We start from the raw sequence: 12,557 nt of genomic DNA on the forward strand, positions 1-12,557 counted from the left end.
TGTCAAGTTATAAACAAATTTATATTCTATATTACATCTGATGCGAGTAGTTATTTATGAATTTTTATACATATTTTTATACATTGATTATATATTTCTGCGTCAAGATTTTTACTTCTGTAACACTTACAATATTCAAAAAAAAACCCCTGCCTCTACTTAAATAAAAGCCAAAACATTCCCTTTTTTTTAAGCTATATTTACATATTTTTATATTTATATTCCCATTTATAATTTATATTGCCATATAATATTATTTATATTCTATACTACAACTCTTCATATTACTTCCATATATTTATATATAAATTTGTATTAATACTTTAGCAATTTCTCTTTATATATTTATTATATATTTCTATCTTAAGATCCACATTTCTATATTACTTACATTATTTCAAATAAAACTCCTGCCTCTAACCAAATAAAAACCAAGGACACCCCTTTATGTGAACCAGATTTAAAATGTAGCAGGTAAATTTATTTTTCAAAATTATAATGATATTTATATAGATATTTTTATTTATTATATTCATAGATATTATATATATTAGAGAGAATACCTTCTAATATAATAGATATGTATTTTCTGTATTATATTTTTTTTACTTATATATACAAATACAAATCTCTATAAATATTTAATTTAAATAAATATATTTGTATATCTGAATTGATATTTTATTGCTATCATTTATTTAAAAACCCCAGCCTACAACCTAATAACACCCCCCCATTTATTTTAACTCTATTTAAATGTTTTTATATTTATAATCTATATTTATATATCTTTGTGTATATATATATATAACAGACTATCATTAATCTATATGATAATATATTACAATTATATACCACGCATTATAGTTTTATGTATGTATCTGTTATCTATATTTATGTCTACCACTCTAATGTTATATTTATTTTTAAATGTATATTTATTTCTATTTTCATCTCTATATTAAACCATACAAGTTCATTGACCCCACGCACCAGAACCACAACAGTACCGTACCTTTGTCAGCACCGGCACGCAGCACACGCTCGTCCCATCGCAGCACATCAAAACAAAACCCATTGCTATTACTAACGGAACAAACGTCCCACAACGTCATTGAACCCTAATAAAAACTCAAATAAACCTAACTGTCAATAAATATTAAACCCCACTATAAAGTAGCCCAAAACCTCCGCACATTCTCATCATAAACTTCCTCCTAAACCAGTATCTCAAAAACCCCAAAAAACTCAAATACACCTTGAAAATGACACAACTGCTAATAAAAACAAACACCCAGTAAAAATTAAATCAAACCAACTCACTAGACTCAAAACTGTACAACTGACCCTAAACATTACTAAAAAAAGTCCCCAAAGCTCTACCTTTATGCTAATGCACAAATAATAACCTATCATCTAGAAAAGTTATTTGAAAAAATTAAAAAAAATAATTAAAACCATGAAAATCAAAAACCTAAACTATTAAAATACTAAAAAATATCACTACCTAAATTAAAAAACGTATTGCCTATAAAAACCCACCATATAAATGCCCCTGTCCCAAAAAATAAAAAAAAAAACAACTATCGAACCAGAAAGAAATCAGAACTTAGGAACACTAAAACCATAGCGTTCAAGAAGTCACACCACATCCCTTATCATACACCAACTACAAACAACAGAAAACAAAACAATGAATTCTTAAAAACCACCTTAAAACCACTACATTGAAAAACATTTCAAAAATTAAAATCTGCATTTAACAAAAGCCATCTCATAAATTCACACCCAAAACTCCAGCAGCCCAGCTGGCCCTACCAAAGCTCTATGTTTATACATACAGCAAACAAAACCAAAATCCCAGTAATACCCATCAGAAATCTATGAAACAATCCTATTGAAATTAATGCTGCCTCAAATACAAACCAACCCATCCAGAAAGTCAGCTTCACTCAAAAAACAATTTACACAGAGTTAATAATACCAAGAAATAAAACAACACACCATATACCACCAATGAATATAATAGTCAAGTAAAAAAAAAAACACTACATTTTTTTCTTTTTATTTCTTAAACTAACTTCTTTTATTAGCTAGAACAAAAGATTTTGCCAGGACTGTAACAACAACAACAACCTCTTTTTCTTCTTCTCCTTCTGAAATGTCCCTTCTCACTCCCAAATTCCTTTCAACTCCTGAGTTTACATCCAAGCAAAAAGCAAAATTCGTGCACTCGTGCGTTCGCTGCTCCCGTCAGATTCTCTCTTCCCCTCCACATCTTCTCACACTTTCAGTCTTCACGCTGTCCCGCCGTGATGAGTCTGACAGAAGAATTGGCACAAGCTAACAGAGCATTTCCCTCCCTCCCTCCCGCTGCTTTCCTCAGCGCATTTCAATCCATCCCAGGCCTGCAACGATGCACCCTCACCCCAAAGCTCACAGCAAGCGTGCAGCAGCTCAGGCTCACTTGCCTCCAGGGCTCTGTGCCTCGGATAGCCGAGGAAACTTCTGATGAGCCTCCGTTCCAATCAACTGGAATGCAAACTCACCTCCATCTCAGAGCCTCAGTGACCTCGGCCAGCCCCTTCCTCACTTCCCTGGGTCACAATGACTTCCAGGCACAAGGATGCCAAGCAGGTTCTTGTCTTTTCTCTTGAGTGCCAACAGGTCAAATATGTAGGCTTTGACATAACTAATTACCCTCTCTTTGAACTCTCCCAAGGACACTTTTAAAGAAAAGACACAAGATTGCTGCTACAGCCATGTGGGATCGGGAGGAAAGCAGCAAGGATCCCAGGCCAGCGGCGCGGCCGGGCAGCGTCACGTCCCTGCCGCCCTGTGACAGGGCGCACGGCTGCAGGGCCCCAGAGCCTGCAGGCCCTGGAGCTGCCACACGGATGGACCCGGTTCCCTCCCCGGGTGCCCAGAGGGAAACCTGAGGGCAGGTGTCCACCCCGAGTGTGCACCCAGAGCCCCGGGCACGGATGGAGTCACTGGCCGCTCTCTGGGGACGAGACCCTCCCTGCAGGTGACGCTGCCTTGTCCTCTCCCTCCCTGTGGCACAGGCACCTCCAGGCTCCATGACCAGCCTCCTTCCGTCAGCATCCAGGTGTGGTGTCGGAGCCAGAGGGGTCGAGGCTTTCCAGAACCATAGCATCCTTTAGGCTGCAAAAGCCTGCTAAGGCCATTGAGCCCAGCTGCTGCCCCAGCACTGCCAAGCCCCCACCCAAATCAGGTCCCTAAACACCACATCTTGCCATGCTTCAAATGTCTCCAGCAATGAGGACTGCCCTGGGCAGCCCGCTCCTATGCCTGACCACCCTTTCAGTGAACAAATTGGTCCTCAAAGCCAATCTGAGCCTTCCCTGCTGCAACTTGAGGCCATTTCCTTTTGTCACGGCACTTCTTACCGGGGAGATCTCGGAACTTCAACCTTACCTGCTCCTTCCCTAGGAGCTCTCTGGTTTGCCTGCATGAGAGGAGAAACACTCCCAGCACAGGAACGGCAGCTCAGCAGGTCCCACACCGAGGCAGGGGAGCAGCTGTCCTCACCACAGCTCCCGTGTCAGCTCTCACAGATCGGCTCTGCTCTGCCTCCCGGGGGCAGATCTCTGCTCAGCGCTTCAGAATTGCCTGTTTGGAGGAGGGGGAAAAAACAGCTTAGCCAAGATTTTTATCCAGACTTATCTGATGTCTTTGCCTGCTTTGCCTCTTCCTGACTTCCTCCTGCTAAGAAAACAGCTGCCTTTGGACTTCTAGGGGCAACTGCCACGTAATGCTTGAAAAGGAACTACAGAAAAGTGCCTCATTTTTCAAGACTCAGCCAAGAAGACAAACAACTGCACCTTCTCCATCCCCACTGCCTGCAGAGCTGCCAGGCACCAGGCCAGCTCTGCTCCTGCTTCCAGTTGTTCCCAACTCTGCTGCAAGAACTGAAGGCTGCTTTGGCATTCCATGGCTCCGCTCCTCCCAAAAAAGATCTTTCAGTGCCGTTCTCCCTCCACGGGAAGGGCCCTTTTGTCTCACACGCTCGGTGACACGAGGCTGCGCCAAGCTGCAGCAGCCTCTGCTCCAGCTGGGAAGGGCTTTCTTCTTCCTCTGGCACCTGCCTGGCACAGGTTGCTCACACATGCTGGGGCTGCCCCATCCCTGGAAGTGTTCCAAGGCCCATTGGTGCTCTGGGATCAGGCTCAGAGCAACCTGGTCCATGGAACCGTGTCCTTGCCCACGGCACCAGGCTTGGAACGAGGTGATCTTTAGAGCCCCTTCCAACCTGAATTATTCCATGATTCTATGAACTCAAAAAACTCGGGGAATAAATCTGTAAAGTCACTAAATACATAAAAGCATATCCCCATCAGCATAATTTTGAATGAAAAGTATATCTACAAACAGGGAGAAATATTCTATGTATTTGCTCTTGCTACCTTTCAGATGTAATTTCAGCTATCTCTTCCAGTTTTAAAATATTCTCTTTTGAAATAATAAGCCGTGTTCAAATTTTAGCATTTTTACACTATTGCAGAAGCAAAAATTGCTGACAATCAGGCCGTGTCATTCTCTATGGAGCAGAGCCATCGTGACAGCATTCCTGGGACAGAAATTTTACAGGATGTCACTCCACAGAGAGCACCAAATTCCATATCAGTTGGCAGTTCTGCTCCTCCACATCAGAAAGCTAAACTAGGACAAGACAGCCTCGGGATTCACGAATGGCAAGGCAATAAGAGACACGCCTTAATAATATCATTACAATTTCCACAGATCTGCCACCTGATCTGCGACAGCACAGCACCCTGGCCCAGAGGAAGGTGAGCCTGCCCAGGACAGGGGTGGAACTAGGTCGTTTTCAAGATCTCTTCCACCCCAAACCATTCTGCGGTGTGATGACACAGGAGAGTTGTAAGGGAGAAGAAGGATGAATTCCTTTGGAAGGATCATTGTTTGCCTCTCTAGTAGCAGGCTTTACTGGCAGGATTGTTTTGCTCTTGCACTGACCTTGGCTGAAGGTGCTTCACCCTGCAGAGAGCGGTGACAGCCTGCTGCACACGCTGTTCTTGGGCAGAGCGCACGGAGCCAGAGGGCAAAGAGCCCCCAGCAGGTCCGTGACAGGAGCGGATGCTCCTCCCCACCTTTGGAAATATCCATTAGGGATTTTTCCAGCAGATGGCAACAGCAGACCGGCGTGGACTGCAAGGGCAGACTCTGCGGGCTGCCTGAAACCTGGCTGGGCTCCACCCAAAGCACCTCTCGGGTCTGCTCCTCCCGCTCCTGGCATTGAGCCTGGCTGGCAGCCCAGGGCATGGTTACTGGAATACAGAATGAATCAGTGCTGCAGGAAACTGCACAACAAGCTCTGCAGCTCTTGCTGTGTGTGCAGGCCTTAAAACACACCTGGTGCATTTGGAACAGATGAAAATTATGGCTCCCCCTGAATAAACATGATTTCTCTCCTAGATATCATTTTGAAAAATAATACTTCAAGGGGTGATCAGAATGGGAGCACAGACAAACACCAAGAATAAAAACTACAGCGTTTGATGCTTTATCAAAAGGTGTGCCTGCCCTACCGTGTCGGGAAGCTGGACTGCTGGACCCAACTTTGCAGCACATTCTTGTCATTGCTTCTGAGCCACCTTCACCAGCTGCTCTCGTGGCATTTGCCGTGCCATTTGCAAATTACAATACGAGCGAACCTGGAAGGCAAAACACAAGATAAATTTACAGCTGGACAGTCAAATCTTTTTCTCCAAAATGCAATCCATGTACAGCTTTCCCCTTAAGCTGAAGTACAGGCCAAATTCATAGAATCACTCGGGTGAGAGAAGCCCTTCAGGCAGTGAAAACGAGCATTTAGGTGTGGTATGAAGCTTGGGGAGCCCTGAAGAGGCCGTAAAAGTCGACTGATATTCTTTGGAAATTACAAATAAAAAATGGGAGGAATGAATTTACAATGAACCCAGTGCGGAAACGCCGCAAGGGACAGCTTGCAGGGGAGATGCCTGAAAGCCAAAGCTGTGCTTCAGTGGCATCTGAGGTGGCAATTTTGCAGAGTGCCTGTACACAAGTTTCTTTTCACTGCGAGCAGTGAGCAGCGGCTCAGAAGACCTGGCTGTAAAAAACACAGGTTATTGTCCCCAAGCACATGCCAGTGGTCTGGAAAAGGGTGACACTCGTTGACATGACTGTTGTGATTGCTCAAGGGGAGAGCTCCTCAGTCCTCCTCACTTCACTGATGCTCCCCATTGGGGCGCAGGTGAATGGCACCACTGGGCTGTGCTTCACCTCCCTGGGTATATTCTGTGCAGGGAACTGCAATGCCATTGCAACTTTTCTGCTCTCACGTCATTCTTCCAGAAAAAAAACCAGTACCTTGAAGGGGAAAGTGCCCTGTCCCTGTCCCACTTCCTTTGTCACTTGTGCTAACCCACAGCACACACTCCCTGCACATGTTATCTGAATGTTAACTCTGTTTACAAGTGCTGTGAATAAACCCCAATCCAACTGAGAAAGTTCCTCTTTGCTCACATTTCAATACAAGGCTGGAACTATCACCTTGCAAAGAACTTTCCTCTACCACTGCTAGATGCAAAACCAAAAAGTAAACCTAGGAATGCCTGCCACACTCCAGCACACAAAGCTGCTGCTGCTGCTTTTAATGGCTTAGCCTGAGGGCTTTGCTGCTCTTCCTTTGCTCTGCTAATGGGAAGGACTGGGAGACCTCTTTGAACTAGCTACACATACCAAAGACCGAATAAACAAGTATTCTTCATCCCATTTCTCTTAAGAGTTTGTCCTGACAGATGCCTTCTCCCTCCTGAGGTGTGGATTATAGTTTGTGTTTCCCTTTTTTTCCCCCTTTAGCCCTGGAAGCATTTCACACCCTGCTGGGCAATGCCCAGAAGTAATCAGACTGACTGAACACGGGAAACGCAGACAAAAGAAAAGGCTGGAAGCTACTGTTCTTCTCCCAGCTGGCACCGCCAGCTCCTGAGGGCTCAGCCACGACAGCCCACGTTTGTGACAGTACCTGTACGCTCTGGGTGTGTGCAGCCCTTGCGTCGTGCGGCAGCCTGGAGCTGCAGGCTCAGATATCCACCGCGAGCTCCTGCATCTTCCAGGACAAAGCCAGCTCTCCCTGCTGCTCCTGTGTTGCGCTGCCTGTGGAGCAGGGAGGGAAGGAGAGGCACACAGGTTAGCACAGTGGCAGTGCACGAGCTGCCAGGCGTCACCCATCTGACCCGCACCAAAGAGGAAATCTTAATTTTCAGAACTTCCCATCATGCCACACAAGACACTGAAGCCGTCCAAATCTGGAAGGGATAGCCTGGCATGATGCCTCCCCCAGGTCATATCTTACATCAAGAGTTCTTTTTCTCCTGCACAAGGCTCTATATCCTACTTGGACAGATATACAAATATCTATAGAAACTACAGATATTCAATAAGCCATCTTAAATCATAACAGCCAGGCCTCTGTACGACCGTGCTTAACTCCTGCTCAGCTCACGCCATCTCCCCGTTCCGCAGGCATCAGAAACCACTGAAACTCCCGTGTTTTCCTGGGGGCTGCCTGCCTGCAGCTGCCCTCCTCTCACCAACGGGGCCACCTGCCAGGCTCCCCAGGGCTCAGCAGCCTCCAAGGGGAGCATTCGTCTGTTTGAGAGGTGATGGAAAGCCTGGGGAAAAAAAAAGCTCAGCGATACTGTGGCTCTGAAGGTGCAAGAATCATTACCCTGGAGACGTGCAGCTCACCTGGTTCATGCTGGGCAAGTTCTCTGCTCGCTTCACCTGAGCGTTCAGCTGGAGAGATCCATTTCCACGCGCTGGGCTGGCTCCATCTCCGTCCCTGCTGCGAGAAGGTGTTCAGGGGGATGCCGCTGCCCGCTCAGCAGACGCTTCACACACTCTGCCAGCAGCAGGGGCAGCCTTTGAGGCCACACCAGCCTGGCACAGAGTCACTGAGCCATTCTGACTGTGTTAACAGCACCACGGATGAACCCCCATACCCTCGGGCCTTCATTCTCCGGCACCCCGAGCCCCGCGGCTGCGCGGCAAAGAAGGAAAGCGGGCACCGGAAGAGAGGAGCGAGAGCAGGGCATGACAAAGGGCGGCGAGGGAGGGCGGGCTGTGCAGGAAAGCGGCACGGGAAGGGAAAGCCCGGGAGGGGGGTAGAGGGAGGGTGGACAGAGGAGGCAGAAACGGGGAAGAGAAAGGGAGTAGCGGGGAAGGGGCTGGACAGGAAGGAGCCGGGCTTGTGGGGGGAGAGGGAATGGGGGAAAGGGAGCGAGAGAAGGCGAATACGGGGAGAAGGAAGGAGGGCGAGAGAGAGGGACAGGCGGGGAAGCCTCACAGAGCCCCGGCTGCACCCCGAGCCCGGCCCGGCGCCTCGCCTTGCCCGGGAGGCTGCGCTCGGGGGAGCTCGGCTCGCTCCGGAGTCACTCGGCTCCAGTCGGCTCTTCGGCTAAACTCGGCTATTGTCGGCTAAACTCGGCTATTGTCGGCTAAACTCGGCTATTGTCGGCCGCATTCGGCTGCATTCGTCCCTCCGGCTCGCTTCGGCCGAACTCGGAGCCGCTCTCTGCGCGTTCGGCTGAGCTCGGCTCGGCTCGCCTCCCCGAGGGCGGGCAAGCGGCGCCGCCTCACGTTAAACTCGCCCGGCTCGGGGCTCTCCTGCTGCCGCGTCCCGCGGGCGGCCCGGCCATCGCACCGACACGACCGGGAGCGCGGGGTGGCACAGGAACTCATTACGCTGTGACCGCACTCGCGCTAATTAGCGCGCACGAGAGCGGCGGGCTCGGTTCGGCCGAGCTCGGCTCCGTTCAGGCAGCCTCGCAAGCCTGGCCTCGGTTCCCTCGAGCCCGTCAGGTTCGGCCGGTCTCGCCTTGGTTCGGCTGAGCTCGTTGCATTCGGCCGAAGGCGGCGTCGTTCAGTCGTGTTCTTATAAATACCTTTCTTTATTGACTGTATATTTCTACATTTAGATTTATACTTCCATAACACTTCTATGATTCCAAATAAAACCCCCGTCTCTAACCAAATAAACACAAAAAAAGCCTTCTTTTGAACGATATTGAAATATTTTTATACTTTTGTATAATTATATTCACATTTATATTTATAGTTTCTTTTGATGCATTATATTCATAATTATATATAATAGATACAAAATTCTAGGAAAGTATTTAAATTATTATTTATATTAGGTATCACATCTACTGCTACAACTAATTTTTTCTTATAGGTTTAAATTTTATATATATCTGTATATATTTATATTTCTATACTTAGATTTCTCCCTTTATATTATTTGTAGTTATAATTTTTACAATCAAAACACTGCCTATTGACAAATGAAAAAACCCACTTGGTTTAACTATTTTAAAAAATATTTTCATGCTTATAATTGTCATATTTATATTTATAATTTGTTCAATATTACATGAGAACATACCTGCTCCTGCACTCCAGTGGGGCTCCCGCTCCTGGGGACCTTGGGGTGCCCATACGGCATCAGAGCCCCGAGTCTTCATCCCCTTCTCCTCTATTTAGAAACTACACTGGAACTTTTTTCTGGAAACAAAGACATTACCTAAATCCTCTCTCCGTGTCCCAGACAGATGGATATTTAGTTATTAGTTGGCTGGGCAGCAGTTTCTTAAATAGAATGATAAACAGGATGCGAACATTTTAGCTACAAGCAAATAGGCAAATCTGAACAAGGTACTGGTGGCCAACACCAACCACCAAAGTGATTTTGAAGGAATTTTTTAAACAATAAAATAATGATACCACAAAAATTAAGCAAAAAGCTAACTACTGGCTAAGAAAGAAGGAAAAATTAACTTTTGACAGCAACAACGTTCCAACCACACAGGCTTTTTCCCCATGTCATACCTTGTAACTACCTCTCTTGGCAATTCTCATCATGTATCCCAAAAGGAATAAATACCTCAGAGCGTCCTAAAGCAAAAAGTAGCACACGTGAGCCCCTCACACTCCTGGGAGGCCGGCACAGCGTGCACTGAGTCTGCAACAAATTCTGCTCACTGAGGGTCTGCAAAAAAAGGCTCAACTGATGAATTGAACTGATTTTAAAGAGAGGTTTTCTAAGTGCTGAAGCACAACAAAGAACAAGCAGAAACAATTCTTAAAAAAAACCTGCAAGTTTCGTTTAGCATATATGCGACTGATTTCCACCCTGTGGCTTCTCACTTGGATTCGTCTGCAGGTTCAGGAAGATGACAATGCACACTCTGCCTTCCCTGAGCCCCCCACAGCAGCGGAGCGCTGCTCCGTGCGCTCAGATCATCAGGAACTGGATTACACGTGCCCGGATGGACCGGAACTGCTCTGCTGCAGATTCAGGAGACGATGGCAGAGAGGGGCTGGCCGAGGCGTCGTCCCAGTTCCGTTCCTGTGTGACGAGGAGCGGTTTGTTCCCAGCAGCTGCAACAATCCCCAGCTCGCTTCCGTGGTGAGTGCCGATGGCACACAAATGGCAGCCCGAGGAAATCGTGTTCTGGGCTCTAAGTGGTTGGGACGGGGTCCGATTTTTTGGTTTGTATCTGTATGATGATTAGTACGACAGGGCCCTGACCGATGACGCGGCAGCACAGAATTAAAAACTGCTCGATAGGATTACATCGACTTCTAGGAAAAGACAAAAGCCTAGCACCCTTCTGAAATCTACTTTTAATCCAAAGCACACGGATTGTCACCATGCTGCACCTTCCAGCTTTTCAAAGCAGCTTACTTCTGAAGACCAGGAAACACTGATTTCTACAGAAACAACGGGCAACCCCCAGGCTAATCTAAGCACTACTGTTTAATAGGGGACCTGCCAGCGTGCCAGTCCAGCCTACAGTGTGCTTTATTTCAGTCTAACATCCCCACAAAATTCTTCTCACGTCTCCCAACTCTGAAATCTTATTTTCCCCTAAAGCTTCTCATCATTAGCAATTTCCAAGTAACATGCTTTTTTTACAGCATTCAAAAATGTCATGCTGGACTGTGCTAGAGAGTAATCTGCAAATATAAGCTTAGCAAAGTTTGAACTGACTTGTCCAGAGAAAAAACCTGCAACTGAACACCTACACCTGCCTAAAAAGAGCTAACAAGCCCCTGGCAGCTGCCAGCATCAAAGCACAGTGGATGTTTCTAATACAGGGTAAGGATAACAATATCACCTTTTGTTCTCTCCAGCTTGTTTTCCCTGCAGTCATATTTTGCTTCTTATGATTTTTCTAGTCTCTGTATCTTCTTGGACAGCACCGAGCCTGAAGACAAGGATACGAGAGTCTTTCCCTGCCGTACGGAGAGAACCAGGAAAACAGTTAAAAAAAGAACAGGGTAGTTTGAAATTCATACTTCCAACAAGAAGCAGCGCCTAACCAACAGAACAAAAGTAAACAAAGCACGGTACCTCACTGGGGATAGAAGACTTACAAACTCTCCAGAATTTACAATTCTAGCGACCATCCCCTTTAGGACAGCAGCCAAGTGTCCTATGGGGTGCTGCTACACCAAAGAACGATGGGAGAGGCTCCAAATAGTGAAAAGAACAATATTTTGCAAAGACAAAAAATCTTGCAAAATAACAAAAATGCAATAGATATAAACTACAGGGCAAGAGTAAAAGTGTTACCTTTGGGATCTGGAACCATCCAGGTGAGCAACTGATAACTGGATCCTCAACAGAGTTTGAACCCTTCAGGACACAAAAGGGTTTTCCCCAGAAATTTCACAGATTGAGTTTTGATAGAAGTCACGGGTGCTGCAAAGAAAAAAAACGTGAACCATAAACGCCTACAGTAGATTTTTTAAACAAGTGCTTGGATAAAAGAATCTTACGGAACGTGAAGTAGTAAAAAAGTGAAACCAATATCAGACCTGCCTATTTTCTCACCATTGTACAAGAAAATCCTAAAAGCAGTATAAATTCACTGCCTAAATCCGGTCATGGGATGTAACCAAGAACAATTTAGGCATTTGCTAATCTAGACAGAAACCTTTTCTGGATGCTAGTGTCAAATCACAAGTTTTGTCTTTCAGAAGCTCGAAAATGCTGGAAAACATTTTCCCTGGGGCTCGGGAGGGCAGGGGCGGAAAGGGGTGCGTTTGCACACCGCACCTGTGCCATCCGAAGCATACAGCCAGCCTGCTCCTTGCGCTGGGCATTCTCCTGGCCATCTCTGGGTTTACCGGTCAGCGCCGCTCCATCCGTTTTCATGGAACAAAGAGCCACGAGCACTAACGCGATATCGCAGCGCTCTCTGGTCGCAACGCCCAACACGCGGCGGAGCCGCCTCCGCCCGCAGCACCGGCAGCAGCCCGAGGGAGACGGCTGCAGCTCGGGGGCTGCTGCGCCTCCGCCAGCCCGAGGGTAGCCGCCCCACCGGGATCGCGGGAGCGCCCGGCGCCGCTCGCCCGGGGCGGCTCCTGCAGCTCCCGGCCCGCGGCAGCAAAGCACCGCCCCGCCCCCCGCCCCCGGCACCGCCGAGTGAGGCCGAGGAACGCCGCGGACGCTCCTTCCGCGCTGCTCGGCGCCGTGCGGG

The 12,557-nt window shown here is 47.0% G+C and overlaps 1 long non-coding RNA gene across 1 annotated transcript; it reads right to left on the minus strand.

Moving 5' to 3' along the window:
• Nucleotides 1–1,890: 1,890 nt before the first annotated feature.
• Nucleotides 1,891–11,761, minus strand: LOC128949366 (uncharacterized). Its single transcript, XR_008484203.1, has 3 exons — nucleotides 11,648–11,761; nucleotides 11,190–11,307; nucleotides 1,891–2,321 (listed from the first exon to the last, which is right to left on the minus strand). It is a non-coding gene; the product is annotated as an uncharacterized LOC128949366 (long non-coding RNA).
• Nucleotides 11,762–12,557: the final 796 nt, after the last annotated feature.

Source organism: Melozone crissalis, unplaced genomic scaffold (genome assembly GCF_028551555.1).
Source record: "Melozone crissalis strain CALT ecotype California unplaced genomic scaffold, PUWL_Pcris_2 ptg000224l_1, whole genome shotgun sequence".
Classification (NCBI taxonomy): domain Eukaryota; kingdom Metazoa; phylum Chordata; class Aves; order Passeriformes; family Passerellidae; genus Melozone; species Melozone crissalis.